Source organism: Chlorocebus sabaeus, chromosome 2 (genome assembly GCF_047675955.1).
Source record: "Chlorocebus sabaeus isolate Y175 chromosome 2, mChlSab1.0.hap1, whole genome shotgun sequence".
Lineage (NCBI taxonomy): Eukaryota > Metazoa > Chordata > Mammalia > Primates > Cercopithecidae > Chlorocebus > Chlorocebus sabaeus.
In genome coordinates this window covers 69,326,143-69,342,734 of record NC_132905.1, presented here as the reverse complement: position 1 = coordinate 69,342,734, position 16,592 = coordinate 69,326,143, and the positions used below count along the sequence as shown (strand labels likewise).

At 41.8% G+C, this 16,592-nt stretch overlaps 1 long non-coding RNA gene across 3 annotated transcripts in view; it reads left to right on the top strand.

Annotated features, from left to right (window-relative positions):
• The window catches only part of LOC119621439 (uncharacterized), a 124,346-nt gene that overhangs the window by 85,093 nt on the left and 22,661 nt on the right, over nucleotides 1–16,592 (top strand). For 2 of the 3 annotated variants that reach the window (XR_012090556.1, XR_005237987.2), the window contains one exon: nucleotides 14,671–14,859. The exons of the other annotated variant lie outside the window; for it this stretch is intronic. This is a non-coding gene — a long non-coding RNA (uncharacterized lncRNA). The remainder of the gene's footprint in view (nucleotides 1–14,670; nucleotides 14,860–16,592) is intronic. 3 annotated transcript variants of the gene reach the window in all.

Here is a 16,592-nt window from a genome sequence, read left to right as displayed (position 1 = left end):
GAATCATATATTCAGAATACACTTAAATTTAGTGAAAGATATGCAAGATCACTACATGAGAATTTATAAAATATTGCTGGAAAAATTAAAGAAGTTTTCAATAAATGGGGAGATATGCCATGTTCATGTATTGGACAACTTAGAATGTTAAGATGTCAGTTTTCCTCACATTTAACTATAGATTCAGTGTAATCCCAATCCAACTATAGATATGGACATGCTGATTCTAGAATATATATGCAAAGGATCTAAAATGGCCAAAACAACTACGGAAAAGAAGAGCAAAGTTGAACGAGTTATACTAGCTGATTTGAAGAGTTATTGTATTAGTCCGTTTTCACACTGCTAATAAAGACATACCCGAGACTGAGAAGAAAAAGACATTTAATTGGACCACAGTTCCACATGGCTGGGGAGGCCTCAGAATCATGGCGGGAGGCAAAAGACACTTCTTACATGTTGGCAGCAAGAGAAAATGAGGAAAAAGCAAAAGCGAAAACCTCTGATAAACCCATCCGGTCTTATGAGATGTACTCACTATCATAGTGAGCTGAGAATAGAATGGGAAAGACCGTCCCCCATGATTCAGTTACCTCCCCTGGGTCCCTCCCACAACACATGAGAATTCTGGGAGATAAAATTCAAGCTGAGATTTGGGTGAGGACAGAGCCAAACTATATCACTTATTAAAAAGCTATAGTAATCAAGACAGTGTGGTATTGGTATGTTGACCAATAAAGTTATGATATTTTATAAATTCGAAATGGAGAGCTTTATTCCTGAAAGGTATCACAACCTGCAGGCAGGAAGCAGAGACTCTGGCAGATGCTGGAAAAACAGCACTTCGACGGAGGAGTGTAAGGAACAGGAATTTATACTGAGGGGATGGCTGAATATACATTTTTAATAAGTTGTATAGGGAGTGCTGAATATTTATGAAAGGAGAAACAAGCACATGTGCAATTGAGTTGTACACCTCTCCTTGTGTCACATGTACAAAAAGAATAGCACCATTAGCATGATCTAAGGGTCAAGTTTTCAGTCCCATGGCATCAGAAGGTGAAGCAGAGGACACAAATGCTGTCATTGCATTGTGCATCCTCTGTAGACTGCCCAGAACCACCATGGTTGGTGGCTTCTCATCAGGAAAGGATGTGTTGCAAAACTGGTGACTGTCAATGTAAAAATGACAAAGGGGGTGTGGGGTGGGGGTGGTGGTATTGGGAGAGGCTGGCTGTAGCCTCAGATGTTTGGCCAAAGGTGAAGGAATAAGATGTCCATTTCTTGTTTGTCACAGCTGGTTTCTGCTTACTCCTTAGGAAGGAATTCTGGTTAAAGGTTAATAAGGAAGGGGTATCTTGGGGCATAACTAGCTCCCATTCCACCCTAGCCAGCAACTCAATGAACTTTTTCTTAGCGTTTAGGATTTCTTAAGCCAAGGGGGTCCATTTAATGCATTAGTCGGTCAGGATTATTTCTTAAGTATAAGGATAAAAAATAGACTGAGAGCGGTGGCTCATGCCTATAATCCCAGCACTTTGGGAGGCCAAGGGTCAAGAGATCGAGACCATCCTGGCTAACACGGTGAAACCCTGTCTCTACTAAAAATACAAAAATTAGCTGGGTGTGGTGGTGCATGCCTGTAGTTTCTGAGGGAGGAGAATCTCTTGGACCCAGGAGATGGGGGTTGTAGTGAGCTGAGATTGTGCCATTGCACTCCAGCCTGGTGACAGAGTGAGACTCCGTCTCAGAAAACAAAAAACAAAAAACAAGCAAACGGAAAAAAAAGTAAAGAAAAACAGTGAGTCTAGAAATAGACCCACAGTGGTTTACTGGACAACATATAGACCCATGGTCAATTGATTTTTGACAAAAATGCCAAAGCAATTTAATGTGAGAAAGAAAATAAATCAAATGTCAGTAAATGGCAGGGAAAAGTGGTAGAAAAATGAGATACTGGCATAGAAAAACATTAACCTTGGGTCCTACATCATACCACACATATAAATTAATTTGAAATTAAAAATTAAGGACAGGTTGGGCATAGTGGCTCACACCTGTAACCCCATCACTTTGGGAGGCTGAGGCTTCTGGATCACTTGAGGTCAGGAGTTTGAGACCAGGCTGGCCAACATAGTGAAACCCTGTCTCTACTAAAAAATACAAAAAGTAGTTGGACATGGTGGTGGGTGTGTGTAATTCCAGCTACTCAGGAGGCTGAGGCAAGAGAATCATTGAAACCCAAGAGGTGGAGGTTGCAGTGAGCCGAGATTGCACCACTGCACTCCAGCCTGGGCAACAAAGCGAGACACAATCTCAAAAAAACAAAAAATTTAAAGACAAAGGAGAATATCTTCACTATTGGGGACAGGCAAAAATTTCTTAGAAAGTAAAAAAAAAAAAAAGTATGAACAATAAAAACAAACTATTCACATATTCACATATTGGACCTTATCAAAATTAGACACTTTTCATCAAAAGAAACATCATTAAGAAACTGAAAAGTTAAGCCACAGACTGGGAGAAAATATTCAATACACGCACACACACACACAGACTTCACTTAGAATATATTTGAAAATTTTCATATATTAGTAATTAAAAAACCAAACAATTCATTAAAAATGAACACAAAATTTGAGTAACAGCTTTGCAAAGGAAGATACCTGAGTTGGTAAGAAACATGAAAAGGTGTTCACCATCATTCAGCAAGAGGTAAATGGAAATTAAAACCACAGTGAGATACTACAACACACTCACCAGAATGTCTAAAATTAAAGAAAGACTGGTAATACCAAGTATTGGCGTAATAGGTTTTTCTGCCCAGTGCATAGCAAGTCCATACACTGAGACACTGGGGAGAGTCCATATATTGAGACACTGCAGCCGAGAGTTCAATAATTGCAGGGCAGCCAAATGAGACAAGAGGAAATCTCAAATCTGCCTCCTTGAGGAATTTGGAGCTCGGGATTTTAAGAGGTCTGGAGTAGTCTGAGGTGTGGGGACTGTTGATTGGTTGAAGAAAGCAGGGTGAAATCACAGGACTGAGAGATGAAGAAACAGTATTCCCATGCTAATTCACTTCCTCTTTGTGGGTTTGCACACTGGTTGGCATCAGCTATTTTGTTGGAAATCAGGATCTGAGAAATATCTTAAGCAAATTTTAAACAAAAACCATATGATTCTAAGGTCAGAAATTCCATCTGTGGGAATGATATAGGATGGGCAAGTGGTTGTACCTAGTGTTACATGACTTTTGGTTAGCAAGCAACTACAAGGAAGTGGACCAATGTGCAGTCTTATTAATGCTTAATTATGACCGTATTTCTGTCCAGAACCTGGCTTGTAATTTTTGTGGGCCTAGCATGCAATTCTTGTGAGGGTGGTTTCAGTGGCAACTGTACCATGTTGGCAGGAGTATAAATTAGTGGAATCTTAGTCAAATGTGTGCCCATGTTATCACCCAGAAAATGCACTCCTAGGTATATTGCAAAGAAAAATGTCCACAGAAAGATGTGTTCAAGAGTGTTCATGGTAGCCTTATTCTTAATAACCCCACACTAAAAACACAAGAGAATTGATAAGCAAACCGGCATATTTTTACAACGGATTACTACTCACCAATCAAAAGCAACATTCTACTAATACAAGCAACGTCGTGAATTAATTTGAAAAAACACTATGTTGAATGCAAGAATCTAGGTGCAAAAGAATTCATTTTTTAATTCTATTAATACAAAGTTCAGGCAAAACTAATACAATAACAGGCAATACTAACTATGGTGAAAGACATAGGTGTAATCTATGGTGATTACAATAGTGCTGGTTGATTGGAATGGGGCCTGAGGGAATTTTCTGGGAAACAGGGAAATTTTCTATATCTTGTGCTGGGTAATTTTATATGGGATTCACATTTGTCATTAAGTCAAAGAGCAATAGACTTAAGATGTGGATATTTTACATCGTAAAGAAGTACTGCAGCATAGAAGAGAGAAAGAGAGAGCATTGTATTCCAGGAGGATGAGCTCTTGCATTAATCAACTAACAGAAAATGTAAAGAGCTCTTTTTCTTCCACAGATTATAAGCATAAAAAGCAAAATTCTAAGGTTTTATCCTACGACTGTTGGTTTCTAGATGACATTAATTTTCTTTTAAAAGGTAAACTAGGGAATAATGATTCTCATAGTGGTAAAGAACTAGTCAAACATGATACTAAATTCAAGTCAATGCAAGAGTTTCCAATCTTTGGGACCACCACCCCATGCTCAGGGTCCCTGGAGCACCTCTAAGAACTTGATAGTTCTGCAAAGGAGACACTCACTACCACTGGCTTCCTTAACTTGACGGCCCAAATGGCTGGAAAGGAATTGTGTCTGCACCCCTGCTTGGCCTGCTCACCTCTGATGGGTTTCTTTGCTGTTTCGGCTATGCCACAAGAGGCATTTAGCTAGGCCCTTTCAAGCAAGGAATAAAATCACAAATGTAGGGGAAGAGAAATACCTTTTTCTCACCCACTGCTAGGTTCATAGCTGGGACCTCTGGAAAAAAAAAGACAGATCCATAAAAGAAAAGCATACAGATTACTTTAATATAAGTTTACATTGGAGCCTTCATAAGGAAATGACCCAAAGAAATGGGTAAGCCTGTATTTTTTTTATGCTAAGTTTGATGAAGAATTGGACAGCCATGGAGAAGTATAATTGGATTAAAAAGGATGATCTACTGGTAATAAACTGGAGGAACTTAATAAGCCCTATTCAGATTCTTCTCTGTGTTCCTGTGTCTTCAGAGATAAGAATGTTTCTTTCCTGCAGATATAGAGAAGGCACCTCTTGAATGAGGGTCCTATGATTGGCTCTAGGGGAAGGTCAGAAAATCCTTCCTAAGTTTTATGACTCTTCTTCTGGGGACAAGGGCAGAGGCTTGGGAGGAAAGTGAGAGAGATCTTCCTGCTTCTGCTGTTTTCTCAAATGTCAAGGTGCCATATTTTGGGGTAATGCATCCTGAACTCCATCAAAAACATATTGGTTATATCCTTTTGTTGTGTTTTGTTTTTGAGGAAGGACTGCTTGTGGCTGACCTCCATGATAACCATGATTGTTGTGTAGTGGTTGTGCTGCTGTTGCTGCAAGGGGAAGAAAATGGTTTGGGTAATGCATTTGGAAAATTTGGCATCAGATTTGTGTAAAAATGTTAGGCGATTCTAGGTAATGCATTGCCCAACAGTTCTTATTATTAATTCTGGAAGCCTGGTATTAGTTAAAATTTCTTCAAAAAAAAAAAAAAAAAAAAAGCAAAAACGAACTGTCCAATTCTGAGCATCTCTTTGTACTCACCAAGGTAGAGGCAAACTTTATATATTAATTCATGTAAACAAGCGTGTTGCTTCTGAAAAATTCAAGGGTTGGGGAGCAGGCACACACACCTGCAGTGCATCAGACTTCTTGTGACTTAAGGATGAAGGCCACATGTTAATGACGGTGGGTCAGGATGCACTGAACCTATATCACAGGAAGAAAGACTGAAGTCTGTCAATGCCCCTGGACAGACTTGTCACAACTGTTGTCTGCTCTTGAGGCCTAACAGACTTGTCCCAGGCCAGCCTATGTTTTTCAAGCCCATTGAATTCCCCTAAAAATCATTTACTTAACCACTAAAATAATGCACACCTCCCCATCTTCCTTTCCCTAAGAAGTAAGGTATAAGCATCTGTACCCCATTGCATGGTGGAGCAATTATTCTGTGATTTCCCCTATGCATGCTAATAAATTTGTGTACCATTTCTATTAATTTGCTTTTTGTCAGTTGATTTTTCAGCAATCCATCAGAGGGCAAAGAAGTAGTTTTCCCTTATCCCCCCCACATGTTATCACAGGCTCCAAGTTTCATAGATCACACACTCAGAGGTATGTAGAGATTTAGTTTACTTCTCTGAATAGAAATAAACTTGATCTTGAGCCCCTATCCAACTTGGTAGATGAAAACATTTAGACTTGCCACTTGTTATGCACTGAATGTTTGTGTCTTCCTAAAATTCATATGTTGAAACCTTAACCCCTAGTGTGGGGTTAGGCCACAACAATAAGTAACAGGTTAAATGAGGTCATAAGGGTGGGGCCCTGATCCAACAGAATTAGTGTCCTTCTAAGAAGAGATGCCAAGGGCCAGGTGCTGTGGCTCAAACCTTTAATCCTAGCACTTTGGGAGGCCAAGGTGGGAGGATTGTTTGAGCTCAGGAGTTTGAGACCAGCCTCACGACCCTGTTTCTACAAAAAATAAAAAAAAAATCTAGCCAGGCACGATGGCACACATCTGTAATCCCAGCTACTCAGGAGGCAGATGTGGGAGGATCACTTGAGCCCAAGAAGCTGAAGCTTCAGTGAGCTGTGATTGCACCACTGCACTGCAGCCTGGGAGATAGAACAAGATTCTGTATTTTAAAAAAAGGCACCAGAGATTGTTTGCTCTTTTGCTCACTCTCCCCGCGCTTGCACAAAAAAGAGGCCACGTATGTGTACAGCAAGATGGCAGTTGCCTACCATCCAAGAGAAGAGGCCCCAGAATCAAATCTACCCAACTTGATCTTGGACTTTCCAGCCTCCAGAACTCTAAGAAATAAATGCCTGTTGTTTAAGCCACCCAGTCTGTGGTATTTTGTTCTGGCAGCCCGAGTTGACTCGGATACTACTTAAATTGTCACTCGGTAATTTCAGGTTTAAAACAGCTTATTTTGATGAACTAGTCTCTTTCAGATAAATAATCAGTCTTTTGGCGTTTCTCCCTACTTCCCCCTTCTTCCTTCTTTTCCTATGGGATAACTGATGGTTATTGATGGCTTCCTGTCTGGTGGTATAAAGATGAAGGCATCTGCCCTTTTTCCATCTTCTGTTCTGGCCTTTCTGCTCCTGAGATTATCTCTCTATCTCAACTGTGTCTGCAGAGGTGTGTTTGTGACCATCATGGGCACCATGCTGCCTGGCTATTGCTGTTAAAGTCTCTGGTCCCTGGGACAGACCTTGGTTCTAAGATTCCCACAGTCTGCAGCATCCTTGTCTTGCTCCCAATTCTCTTCTTTCCCATAAGACTCTCAGCCTTTCTGCAGGCCCACACAGACATGTGGGGTCCCTGGGTGTCTTTTGTACACGGAACATTTGGTGTACATGGGTTTGCTCATCTGATCAGGCTGTGAAACCCCACACTTTTCCAGGAATTAACAGACAGACTGAAACAGGTGCACAGCCAGCCATCTGTCCCCAAGCCAAGGCAATCTCTCAGAGCCTCACCTTGCACCTCCTTCCTGATATTCTGCTAATCTCTTTCCTAGGCATCACATTGCCTTGACACCTTCTGCTTCCCAAGGTACCTCTGGATACTTTTGAGTGTCCCTAAGTCCAGTGAGTCTGTCCAGGTCTTTCTGACCCTCTGCCTGACCTTTAGCTGCCCAGGATTCAGCAGGACATTGGCATCAGGTGCCTTCTTGAGGATACTTCTCTTATTCCCTTTGAATTCTTTCCTGATCTTTCCTGAAGAAAAGACGGACTTTTCTTCTTCCTGTAGGCTGGGAGCCTCCTTTATGTCGTAGCCTACATTCCATGACCTGCTCCATAGCCAGTCCTAATCCTCAAAGCTTTAGTTATTGATGTATAAAATGCAGCTTTTGGAATTCTAAGAAATTTATTTTTTTTTCTCTTTTGAAAACATGGCTTTCAAGACTATTGTCTTCCCTCTTCCACAGCTACTCACCACGGACCTTAAATAGTTTAGTTTGAAGCATCCAACAGATCAATGACTTCTCTCTCTCCTAGGCAGTCCCCACCCTCTTCCAAAGGCAACGAATCCCTCAGTTTCAACAGGTGGAAGATCACCCAGCAACTAGGGGAAAATAGTGTTTCAATATTTTCAAAAATATAATCCTCATGCCTATACATGATATGTAGAAATGAGCAACACTAACATATTTGTATGGCCACATCTTCTTCAGGAAATTCAATATTCCATAATATCTTCAAATAAGTTTGTTTCTCTGTGTTGCTTTTCTTTCACTTTAATTGTGAGTTCCTTGCTCTTTCATGCCTGAGTAGGTCATTAGCCCCCAAACTGGGAGATCTATGTGTGCCCCCAATCTTGTGCTACTAGGTATATTCAATTGCAAGAATCCGTAATTAACCACAAGTTCAAATATGGGTAAAGGCTGAGGTCCTAAACCTCAGGAAACTGTAGTATAAGTAGAGCTTATCTTTAACATCTTCTCGACCTTCGTTGTTGGCTAAGGTCAACCCTTAGGTCAGGGTTGATTTGGAGGTGATATACAAAAGATTGTCCGGGAAATAGAGCTAGAGTTGCAAGTAACAGGTTAGTTCATCAAACCCAAGGAACTGCATAAAGTCACGACAGGAAGCAGGTGGCCTTCAGTGGCATGGGGAGGCTGTGGGAATGGTTCGAGATACAAGCAGGTGAAATGTAGGTAGCAGAGATGGCTCATTTTCCTCCTCTTCATCTAGAGGAGTGGTTCTCCTAGATTCTCCTAAGTTCTCCATAGTGGGTAGTGTGGGCCCCTGGGGGACATTTGGCAATGTCTGAAGGGATTTTGGTTTGTCACATGGAGGAAGGGTGCTGCTGGTATCTAATGGGTAGAGGTCAAGGATGCTGCTAAACATCCTACAGCACACAGGGCACTCCCTCCACTCCCCCACAGACTCACCAGTCTCAGGATGTCAGTTGGGCCCAGGTCCACCGTCGTTGAATCCTTGATATTTGGCTTACAGGGCTGCCAGCACTGAAGGCTGCATTTCCAGCCAGCCTTGCAGTTGGATGTGACTACATTCTAGATCATGGGACACAGCTGGCATGGTGTGGCAACTTCTGAGAGCTTCCTTAAAGAGTGCTTAAAGGGAAAACATGCACTTCTTATGCCCTCTTTTCTTTCCTCATGGCTGGACTGTAATCGTGTTGGTTGGAGTTCTGGCACCTTCCTGGGACAAAGGGATGACTTTGGAGCCATCCAATGTAAAGCAGTGAGGAAGAGAGTTCCTGGCCCTGTGGAGTAGCACCCACTGCAGACTGCCTACTTCTGACCCCTGTCAGTACACTTTCTTATTTCATCTCTTGTTTTATGTCTTTCTCTCTCTCTCGCTCTTTTTTTTGTTTGTTTGTTTGTTTTTTTGTAGCTCAACTTAATTCTAATGAGTGCAGTGCACCATTTGCACCCACCTTCTTACTCTGAAATGTTCTATTTTCTGGGATCTGCCATGCCACGTTGGGTTGGGGCTACTCTCCTGGAGAGGCTGAATAGAGTAGAGCAAGGAGAAGAGCAGGCCAGGGAAGGGCATGGGAAAGAGGAAAAATAAAGGTGGAAATGAGCTAAGAACCAGAAGAAGGCTGAACACAGGCTTCATCTCTTTTGGCAGGCTTTGCCTAGGGTTGTCCTGGAGCAAGACTGGTCTCCACAGCCAGGCGTTTCACATTTTATACAGCATCATTCTGTCTGCAACCATATCCCAGGATCCTTTGCAGCTAAGGTATATCAACACCTGACCAGGCTCGGTAGCCTTGACTGACATACAACAGGGGCTAATAGAAGGTCCGGCCATGGCTCTTGTTAATGGTTAATGCCCTGGGTGAAGAGCTAAGACAATCTGGTGCTGCTAGGCATATTTAATTGTGAGAATCCGTAATTAGCCACAAGTTCAAACATGGATAAAGCTTGTGGTCCTAAACCTCAGCAAACAGTAATGCAAGGAGAGTTTATTATTATCATTATTATTATTTTTTGAGACAGCATCTCACTCTGTCGCTCAGGCTGGAGTACAGTGGTGCAATCTCGGCTCACTGTAACCTCCCCTTCCCGGGTTCAAGCAATTCTCCTGCCTCAGCCTCCCAAGTAACTGGAATTACAGGCACATGGCACCACACCCAGTTAATTTTTGAATTTTTAGCTAGTCTCGAACTCCTGACCTCAGAAGATCCTCCTGCCTTGGCCTCTCAAAGTGCTGGGATTATAGGCATAAGCCACCGTGCCCAGCCAGGAGAGCTTATCTTTAACATCTTCTTGACTTTTGGTGTTGGCTCTGTCCCCAACTCCCTGAAATCTCAGTGCCCTCAAGTGAGTCTTGGGTTTCCTGTAGCCTTTGTGGTAACACTCCCCTCTGTATGCTCTTTGCTAGCACCAACTCCTCTCTGCGTCTTACCAGCCTTCCCTCTCAGACACATTCCTCATTCCTTTAAAATTCTTTCTTCGCTAGATGATAATAGCTAAGGCACCAATAATTTCTAATTGGTTGAAATGTTGAGGTACTTGTTTCCTAGGACTGATGTAACAAAGCATTACAGATGGGTTGGCTTAAACAATGGAAATTGATTCTCTCACAGTTCTGGAGGCCAGAAGTCTAAAATCAAGATGTTGGCAGTGGGGGTTCTTCCTGAGACTGTGAAGGAGGATCTGTCCCAGGCCTTGCTTCCAGCTTCTGGGGTCGCTGGTGATGTTTGACCTTCCTTGGCTAAGGGATGCGTCACTTCATCCTCGGACTTCATATAGTTTCTCTCTGTGTCTTCACATCACCTTCTCTCTGTGCACATTTGTCTCTGTGTCCAAATTTTCCTTTGTTTATAAGGACGCCAGTCATATAGGGTTAGGACCCACACTAATGAGCCCATTTTAACTTGATGAGGTCTATAAAGATCCTACTCAAAAATAAAATCACATTCTGAGGTCCCAAGGGTTAAGACCTCTGTGTGTTTTTTTGTGGGGTGGGCGGCACATAGTTCAACCAAGTGGCACAGTTACATTTTTTAACACAGCCTCCTGGATAGGCACCAATGTCCACTGCATCTCTGGTAGGAGGATCTGGGGTGTCTAAATGTGGGGATAGTCCATCCTCCCCTCTTGCCCCTCCCAGGCCTAGGACACGTGGCCCATGGTCAGCTCTCTTAGGAAGCTGTTTTCTCTGTGTATCACAGAGCAAAGCCAGACCTCAAAACTTCATTGAAATTCAGCAATACATACTCCTCTATCTCCGCAGAAACCTCATGAAAATGGTGCTGAATAATTGGTTTTAAAGAAGTATCATCTTGAAGCAGGTCTAGTATGTCTAGAGAGAAGGCTGTGAACCTGAAACCAGTGGGCAGTGACTTTTTTTTCAACTAAAGAAAAAGCTGGTGATAAATATTAACAATATAGAAAAAGTTCCAGAAACCAGGCCAGCAAAACCTAAGCAGGAATGTCATGGACGGCTTCTTATAAATGCTTCGTGTTGTTGTTAATCCCAGTTTTAATTTCTAGCCTTATTAAAGACTTAAGGCTTTATCTCCATTTCTTTCCCCTGGAAAACTAGATGCACATAATGATCTTTATTTCTGTCATTTTCTCAGTGGTCACAGGGTCTATGCTGCTTAAGTTTTTTTATTTCCACGTGGATTAATGAGGGCTGTGTGGCTCTGTCTTTGTCCCCTGATGAGTCCCAGGGACAAGTATCTGTGGGATTCAACATTGCTTCTCAAAGCAAGATTTTCACCTTGTGGATAAATGCCACAGTGGAGGGAGGTAAGTACCGGGTGCCAGCTTTGCTGAAACAGGAAGAACAGAATCCACTATAACCTATTTAATGCCCTCCCTCCCCCGCCCCTGATAATTGCATTTATGTCTCAACCAGAGAACTTGTCTGGAAGGCTTTTGCAAGTATAACCCCCAACAGACGGCAGGGAGAGAAGAGCAGTCATAGAAACAGAGTCTTAGAACCAAATATGACCTTAAATCGTTCAATCCAGCCAGCCTTAAACAAAACAAAACAAAATGGAACAAAGTCAAACACCAGAGAGGCTGTGTGCTTTCTAAAGGATACAGCACAGCAATACATAACACCATGAATTAATGGAAGAGAAGATCTGGTCTCAACAATGCCCCATTGACCGTAACCTGAGGACCTAATTGCAACCAAGGGTGAATATTTGTCACCTGCTTTAAAAACATGTGCAAAGTTAGGGGATTAAAATTTCAGATACCTGCCACGGGTGTGTTCTTATGCTGTGAAGGGCTTCACAGCCTTGATGAACGTATTCTTGGTGGGGGATGCTTAACATCAGTATTATTTTTCTTCCCCAACAACAAAAAAAATCTATTTGAGGATGTTCCAAACAGTATAAATAATATGTGACTTATTTTTACACCAAACTTGGAGCATTTGAACAGAGAAGTAGTAAAGGAATTACTTTTAAAAGTACATCATCAGTAAGGAATAATCGTATATTCATGCTTTTGGAATGAAACGAAATATGAATGTTTTAAGAGCTTTGTTCTGGTTATTCGTGATGTATTGGCCACAGTTACAAGTATTCAGAATTTAGATGACTGCCCTACCTTTCTTGTTCTCCTGAGCTAATGGGGATTAGGGGGTTGCCATGGTCCAGTAGGAACTATGGAGTTTCTAGGAGAAAAGGGGTGTTCCCCCATGTAAGGAGTCAGCGATATCTTCAGGGAATTCCCGTAAGGACAAAAAGGACAGTGGTGATATGAAAATTAGAATTTTATTAAAAAAAAGAGGGTAACATTGGAAATATGAATTAGGACATAGAATTGCAAATGGATATTTAACAAATAGGAAAAGTGTTTGGTACAACGAGGGCAACTTAGATTTCGGACCAGATTTGGAGTAAGAAGATGGAATGTTGGGAGTAAAAGGCGAAGCAGAAATAAGTGGATGGGTCCTGACCGTAGAGAGACACAGTAACAGTGGCACTGGAGGCTTATGAAGACTTGTGCGATGTGCAGTTTGAAGGTGTGTGACATCTTTGGCCTCTCAAATCTCCATTTTCGGTTGACAGTTGCACACAACTGGAGCCTAGCAGTCAAGAACTTGAGCTTCAGCTTCAGATAAACCTGGCTCAAATCACACTCCACTTTTGGTTACATGTGTGGCTTTGGACAAGTCGCTTAACTTTTCTAAATGCCTTTTTGTCCCAGCTATAACATGGGGCTGATCACATGCACCCTATAGAGTTGTAAGATTTCATGGGATGCTAGATATGAAGCACTTTGCACTGTGTCTGGCACTTAGTAATTGCTCAGAAATTGATGGCAATTATTACTAATTATTACTAATAAGAACAAATGTTCTTTCAAATTGCTTCAAAGCAAATGCAGTAATTTTCACATCATTGACTTTTTTCAAAGATTATCATTGTGTTACCAGAAAGGGGTTTCTGGATCTCACGCAAGACAGAATTTGAGGCAAATCCAGAGTAAAGTGAAAGCAAGTTCATTAAGAAAGTAAAGGAATAAAGAATGGCTACTCCATAAGCAGAGCGGTCCTGAGGGCTCCTGGTTGTTTTTCTCAATGAAAAATCAGAAGACTTTGCATTAAAGCATGTCAGTGACATAGATAGCCTCAAATAATCACAAAGAATTTACAAAGCTGTACAACTCCAGTTTCAGTTAGCTTAGTGGAATCACACTCTTGCTCTCTTTTCTGTCTAATGGGCATTTCCTTCTGAGATAACAGTTCTGCTTCCCACGTGTTGCTGCTACTGGATGCTTGATGGCTGTGAGTCTCAGGCAGGAGGGACGGAGGGCTTTGGTGTGTGTCTGGGTGAGCACAAATTACCTCGATGCTGACGTGGTAGGTGTCTCCCGGAAAGAACACTCTTTAACTGACTTAATGTTATTTTCACCTGGATAAAAATTTTAAATTTTTATACTATTTGTATTTTCTTTCCTTCTTTCTTCTTTCTCTTTCCTGTCTTCTTTCTTTCTTCCTCTTCTTTTTTTCTTTCGTTCTTTCTCTTTCTTTCTCTCCCTCCTTCCTTCTTAACTTCCTTCCTTTCCTTCTTTCTTTCTTTCTTTCTTTCTTTCTTTCTTTCTTTCTTTCTTTCTTTCTTTCTTTCTTTCTTTCGCTTTCTTTTCCTCTTTCTTTCTTTCCTTCTTTCTTTCCCTCCCTCCTGTCTGTCTGTCTGTCTGTCTTTCTTTCTTTCTTTCTTTCTTTCTTTCTTTCTTTCTTTCTTTCTTTCTTTCTTTCTTTCTTTCTTTCTATCTTTCTTTCTTTCTTTTTCTTTCTCTTTCTTTCCTTCTCTCCTTCTTTCTTTCTTTTTCCTTCTTTCTTCCTTCTCTCTCTCTCTCTCTCCCTCTGTCTCTTTCTCTCTCTCTCTTTCTTTCTTCCTTTCATTGGTCTTGTTCTGTCACCCAGGCTGTAGTACAATGGTGCAATCCTAGCTCACTGCAGCCTCAGACTCTTGGGGCTCAAATGATCCTGTCACCTCAGCCTCCTGAGTAACTGGAACTACGGGTTTACGCTATCACACCCGACTAATTTTAAAAGTTTTTGTAGAGATGGGATCTCACTATGTTGCCTAGGCTAGTCTTGAACTCTTGGCCTCAAGCAATCCTCCTGCCTCAGCCTCTCAAAGTGCTGGGATTACAGCCACTCTGCCTGGACCATTTTTTTTTCTTTAGGGAGCTAGGGGTGAGTGTTTTGCATTTTCCTTTCCTCTCCTCTACTGTCAGCCTGGCTTCTGTTAGCCCTGCTGCGTCTGGAGGACCAGGAAATCCCAGCCTAGAAGACTACCTAGAAGCTCCTTCTTGACTAGAGAGGAGGACTGAGAACATCATAGCAAAGGGCTCCTGTTCTGAGCATAAGCAGAACCCGCCTTAGACCTAACTTCCTGCTCTTCCTCTATGACAGCCTCGAGGTCTTTAGGAAAAGCGTGACTCTGGAGCAGAGCCCTGGAGCCCTGGTGGCAGGTGGATGAATCTGCTCCCCACCTGGATGCTGCTAGTCCTTTCTCCAGGCTCCGTGACTGAAAAGTTTTACTTGGCAAAAGCTACTTCTGCTCAGAACTCTAGAAATCAGATCTTGGCCCACCCCTTTCAGGTAAGGATCTTCTTAAAATTGATGCTTGACCCAACTAAATTTATTACACTCTAATCCCTCTTGACCTTGTAAAATCATATGTATATATTTTGAGATGAAGTCTTGCTCTGTTGCCCAGGCTGGAGTGCAGTGGTGTGATCTCAGCTCACTGCAACCTCTGCTTCCTAGGTTCAAGTGATTCTCCTGCCTCAGCCTCCCAAGTAGCTGGGACTTACAGGCACACACCATCACACCTGGCTAATTTTTGTATTTTTAATAGAGATGGGGTTTCACCATGTTGCCCAGACTGGTTTCGAACTCCTGAGCTCAAGTGATCTACCCACTTCAGCCTCCCGACGTGCTGGGATTACAAATGTTAGCCACTACCCCTGGCCCATATATAGCTACTGTAGAGTTCAAATTCTGTTTCTTGCATTTCCTGGCTGTATGACCTTGTGCAAGTTACTTAACATCTATGTGCCTCATTTTCCTCATCTGCAAAATTGCCTCTTCTTGGTGTTAGCATGAGGATTAAATAACAAAATGAAGTCTAAAGTTAGTGTCATTGGAACAAGATAAATCAAGTTCCCATATTCATGGTTTACTAAGTATTAATTGAGGGGAAGGATGTTAATTCACTGTATGGTCAGTAATTCCTTTGATGGGTCAGTAATCAACGCATAAGTCCACCTTTATCTGGTTGGAAACAGTGTTGGTGATAGTGGGGAGGGGTCATTTATACAATGAGATATGTACTCATGTGACTCGTCACTGTTCTACCACATAGCCATAGAGGAGGCAGATTTTAGGCTAGAACTATGAGAGGAGTTAGGATGGAAAATTGGAAAGTGATTCCAGGGGACAGCCTAGAATAGATACAGACTTTCAAAAATTGAGATTTAAATATGTCAGCAACATTGCTTGTTAATTAACTTGTTCAACAAACATTGAGTGTCATATCCTACCTTCTGGTCCCTTCAAAAGGAGTCAAATTCAGCCCTCATCCTCAAGGGGAACTTAGATCAAGCCAACTTGTTGATTTTTAAATTGTATTTGATAATGCATTGGACTTCGCTAAATTCTAGAGAATATTTACAAAATAAAATGCGTGTCTAGTCATGTAAAATGAGAGACGTGTAAGAATAACCGGGTGTATTAGTTCATTCTCATGCTGCTATAAAGAACTGCCTGAGATTGGGTAATATATAAAGGAAAGAGATTTAATTAACTCACAGTTCTGCATGGCTGGGGAAGCCTCAGGAACCTTATAATCATGGTGGAAGAGGAAGCAAACATATTCTTCTTCACATTATAACAGGAAGGGTAAGTGCTGGGCAAAAGGGGGAAAAGCCCCATATAAAACCATCAGATCTTGTGAGAACTCATTTACTACCACAAGAATAGCAGCATGAGGGTAACCACCATGATTCAATTACCTCCCACTGGGTCCCTCCCATGAAATGTGGGGATTATGGGAACTACAATTCAAGATGAGATTTGGGTGGGGACACAGCCAAACCATATCACTGGGAGTGAATAGAGTTTGTTGAGACAAACTAAAGAGTAATTTGTTTTGTTGAAATGAGTGCAACTCATTGGTATTATACTGTGTTCTGGGATCCAGGAGCCCAGTGTTTAGAACTTCCTCCAACCAAGACCACTTCATTATTCTAGCAGACTCACTGACCCTTTCTTATGTACAGTTTTCACTACTTTCCCAGACCCCTTGTGTTTAGATCGGGCAAAAAAACTGG